We start from the raw sequence: 5000 nt of genomic DNA, 5'->3' as shown, positions 1-5000 counted from the left end.
TAAACGTCAAACAACAATCTATACTCCATCTCTCTGCCTAATCTCTCTCTCTCTCTCTCTCTCTCTCTCTCTCTCTCTCTCTCTCTCTCTCTCTCTCTCTCTCTCTCTCTCTCTTTTCTCTCTCTCTCCTCCCTCAATCTCTCTCTCCCTACATCTCTCTCTCCCTACATCTCTCTCTCCCTACATCTCTCTCTCCCTACATCTCTCTCTCCCTACATCTCTCTCTCCCTACATCTCCCTCTCTCTCCATCTCCCTCCCCCACTACCCCCTTTCTCTCTCTCCTTCATTCTCTCTCTCTCTCTCTCTCTACCTATCAATCTCCACCTCAATCTCTCCCTTTTTATCCCCACCTTCTGAACTCTCTCTCTTCAACCCCACGCAGACTCGTTCCCGCGAAATTAAAAAAAAAAGAAAACGAAAAAGAAAAAACACCAACACTGGCACTACAGTCTCCCTCTGTGATCCCTCATCCTCATATCTCATCCCGACTGACGATAAGGTCTTGTCAAGAACATTAATACACGGATAGACATTTATTTAGCCGGAGATATGGCGAGGAACAGATATACCGACGCCATTTGCAAATCCGTTTTTTTCCCGCGCTGAGAGTGAGGGTTGACTCACCTTATCTCTAAATATAAAAAAAGGTTCCTTCGATCTTTATAAACAAGCCACCCACGGCGTTCGGTGACCTTGTAAATCATCTTTGTAAACAAGCCACACCCGGTCTTCAGTGACCTTGCAAATAAGCCACCCACGGGTTTCAGAGATACCTTGTAAATTGCCGTTGTAAATAAGCCACCCACGTCGCTCTGTAACATGGTCCTCCGTCCTTGCTGATAATGTTCTCGAGCTTAGCGTTGAGTCTCGTCCGAAAGAAAGATTCACTGGGTTCTCTCTAGGTTTCTCGACGTATTAGAAAAAGGACGAAATACCTCATATGTTGCAACGCTCTTATCCCTCCATGTGGCCTGTTCTTATGCCGTGGTCATCGAGAGATGATGCTGGCGATAAAAAACATACCAGGGATGAAATATACGGCAATTATGCTGATCATTAGTGATTAGAAGCAATGGCAAAATGCTGGGTCGTAAATTTTTGAATTATGACGATCACGAGAAGGAAAATGAACTTTCTTCTCGCAAACCTTCGGATGCGAGAGGAAGTCTGTTTTTTTCAACTTTGCACATTCTTGAAACTTCAACATTTTGGCACAGATATTCAGTTCAGCAGCAAAGTGCGTAGTTTGAGTCCCATGATTTATGAGAATTCTTAATCTAGTCAATATTGGGCTACTTGTATCATGAATGATTCTGTAAAGAAAATGATTCTCTTTCTTTCTCTGTCTTTCTATATCTATCTCAATCAATCTATATCTCAATCTGTCTATCTGTCTCATTCTCTCTCTATATCTATCTATCTAATTAACTACCTCCCTTTCACTCTTTCACTCGCTCTCTCTCTCTCTCTCTTATTCTCTCTCTCTCTCTCTCAGTCTGTCTCGTTCTCTGTATTTCTCTTTCTCTGTCTTTCTCTTTCTCTGTCTTCCTCTTTCTCTCTCTCTTTCTTTCTCTTTCTCTCTCTCTCTCTCTCTCTCTCTCTCTCTCTCTCTCTCTCTTTCCCTCATTCTCTCTAATGGATGTGACAATTTCACAAACATGTATACAACAAGATTCGTAAATGTATGCAATGGCGTGATTCAAAGATTGTAAGGAGTTTTTTTCTAAAATTATTGGAGAGTGTGAGGTGATTTATGTAGGCCTATAATTTTCGTGTTTCATCTGGCGTATCCTTAATGCACGTTGCATACGCGTAGAATTCATATAAAGATACGTTATTCTTTGCGTGTCAGTATTATTTACATCTTTATCTTTATTTTCATTTTTTTCCCTACTTTCTTATGCTCTACTTTTTATCATTTTTTTAAATTATTTTTTCGAGGAAGTTTTATTACCCGAATCTTGCAAGTCACATTACTACCATATATCTTCTTGTCCGTCTCATTTTTTCCTCTTTTTTTCGGCCAAAGAGACAGACGTTAGAGAGTGTGATATGCGTTATCTAAATTCCGATCTTATGGCAAAGGATGAGAATATATATGTATTGTGACGTATTTTTTCCTATTTTTTTTATCTATTTATACGCTGCTAATATCAAAGACATACCTAAAATTTGCCGACATACAATAACAAATACAACTTAGATTCCCACCACAATAAATAAATAATGATAATTTTAAATACACAAAGTTAGTTCTCCAAAAATGATAATTCGCTTCCAAATAATATCATATACGTGACTTGAATTCACCAACGAATATAAAAACAAATACCAAATCTAACTTCAATTCACCTACAAATGATGATACACACACAGCATATGACCGTATGCCTAGAGACATTGTGCAATGCAAATCAGTTCTTAAAACATTTTTTTTCTGCTATAATCTTCACGATTTGTAGAGTCTTGACGTAACTTTAGGACTGTCAGTTTCAAAAATACGATGGTATCCTCTTGTGTTATTTTGGCATATCAGTTGATTTTAGAGGTATTATTCCTTAGTAGAGGGCTGTGTGTTTCAAAGAGTGAATTCTACAATTTCTTTAAGCATACGACCGTTATATTCACCAATAAATAATAACAAATAACACCTTAAATTCACCCACATTATACCAATACAAATAATAACAAATAAAATCCTAGATTTACCCACAAATAATAACAAACAATAGCTTAGATTCATTAATAAATGACAACAAGCGAATGCCTAGACTCACTCACAAATCAAAACAAAAACATAACATAACAAGCACCTACAGATTACCTCCGATCACTCAGGGCGAAACAAGACAATCGCAAGGAATTTAGTCTTACCTCAGGATACGTCGAGCTTCCCGCCAACGAGACTGAAGGGAATGCAGGCGATCAGTCTGACTTCGATGTATCACTGAAAATCCTCTTGTTAAGCACTGTGTTTGGGTTAAAGTTTTTTGGGATGCACTGTTGCCCCGTCTTCCACGAAATTCAAAATGTTATTCTTTCCGTTCGGATCGCACTCTGTTTTATTTCATTTCCTGTGTGATCTAAATCATTCCTAAAAGTCGTTTTGGTGTAGGCTTTATTATATATTTTTTTTCCAAGTCGTTTCTGTAATGAAAGGTCATTTAAGTCAGTCTAATGTCAACTTCTAAGTCACTAATACTGTAAAGTCGGTCAGTAAGTCAGTCGAAAGTGGAGTCCTAAGTCATCCCAAGTCAACCTTCTGAAGTTATCGTCTCCCCACCCGGCTATTATTTTCTCCCAAGCACTGACGTATAAAAGGGTTATTATACTACCAACGAAATGGCGGAAATAATAACTCCTCGTCACTCCTCGCAAGACATCCTATTTATCCCATCGTCTCACTCTTCCACTTCAGTCGTGCGATCACACCTGCGCCTTAAAACGCCTGAAGAAGCGAGCTTACATGTCGCTAGCATAACTATGTCAAGTGCAATTAGGAGGAAATGTATCTCTGCTTCTGTCATTTGCCAAAGACATTTCTTTCCATCACGCTTAGCTTCCATTTCAGAATATTTGACCGACGCTCTCCACTCTCGGTCGAGATCCTGGCGGTTCGCTCAGCTGTCTCTTTCGATCGGAACCTCTCTCGCTCTTTTTATAGCTTCATATTTATTCGCATTGCTCCCGTTTCTGTCTCGTTTTCCTGCTGATGATAGATTTCTTAAATCTCTTCCTAAGCTCTCCCGGTGCACTTTTATCATATGTTTATGCGTATATGATCTATCAATATTGTTACAATCAACAATATTAATATATTCAATATTTAAAAAAAAAAGCACTTTCTAAATTAACTTTTTCACATAAACAGAATTCTTTCAAGGAGCTCTGAGAGATGATCTGGTTCACACGGGCGGAATAGGCGAGTGAGAGAGGCGCCTAAGCGAAGACCAGCTGGTGCTCGCGGAAGGAAAGGGGTAAAGGAGTCCAATACGACTATAATTACCACGAGTTGAAGAGCACAAGCACGCACCGACTCGAAGACGTTATTCGACAGGCGATGCTCGACTCCTGAGAGAGAGGAGAAGGCACCGCAGGGCTCTCCTTACCCGAGGATCCTGCGCGGCCGCTATGTGGTAAGGGCAGAGGGGAAGCTGCACTACGGGCGAGGGGAAGGGTGGTAACGGCCCAGGTGAACGTCTCTGGCACACTGTAGGCGAGGGAAAAGCAGATCTATTTAAAGTATCGCGCCACCCACATCAAAAATCACTCACTTGTCGTGCCACATTCTCCTAATTTGCCCTCCCTTTTTTGTATGCCATTCGCGAAAGCCCCTTGCGTAAATAGAAACACTTCCCGTAGATGGAGTTCTTTACGCCGGGGGTTATTCGCAGCTGCATTGTCGCCGTTCACGAGGAGGACCTGGCGTGGTATGCACTTCGGCTGGCATAGCGTAGTCGATCAATTTCCAGAAACCACGGCATTATCGTTCTAATACATGGGTGAATTTTCATAGAGGTGCTATTAGCGCGTACCAAACACAGCATAAATCACTTGGGTAATTTTTTTTCCGCACATGTGAACGGTTAATCTAAAAGACAAATAAAAAGATCAAACGCAATCCACAGCACACCAACACCGTGCACTTCAAAGGACTTGCAAATTGTCCCGAGCTGCTCCTGTAGTTACGTCACACAGCTAGAAAGTGCGACTGCCGTGAGAGTAGTGAACCCCCCTTGAGGTCCGCGATAGGGAAGAGAGGCTGCGCATCCCCGCTGCACCCCTCCTGAACCGCAACCCCCCCCCCCTCTCCTCCTTACCCTAACCTCACCCCCGCCCTCACCATCACTCACGAAGCTCGCTGTGAATTCCTTCTCTACGAGGCATACAAATCGTAGGTGAGTTGTTTTTTCACGGGAGAGTAGTCCTCCTTCTTGTCGTGAAAGGAAGATGGATTCGCGCACTTTCAAAGGTAAAAATGAGCGCATTGTTTGAAGTA

General features: G+C 41.5%; 1 protein-coding gene across 1 annotated transcript in view; it reads right to left on the bottom strand.

Moving 5' to 3' along the window:
• LOC113805868 (uncharacterized) overlaps positions 1-4225 on the bottom strand; it is a gene marked incomplete in the record, with an annotated part of 48997 nt that extends 44772 nt beyond the window's left edge. The window contains 2 exon segments of the mRNA XM_070134865.1: positions 2876-3148; positions 4111-4225.
• Between the last annotated feature and the right edge of the window lie 775 nt (positions 4226-5000).

This window comes from Penaeus vannamei, chromosome 20 (assembly GCF_042767895.1).
Source record: "Penaeus vannamei isolate JL-2024 chromosome 20, ASM4276789v1, whole genome shotgun sequence".
Lineage (NCBI taxonomy): Eukaryota > Metazoa > Arthropoda > Malacostraca > Decapoda > Penaeidae > Penaeus > Penaeus vannamei.
The sequence above is the reverse complement of the archived record's forward strand: the minus strand, read 5'-3'. Positions and strand labels throughout refer to the sequence as shown.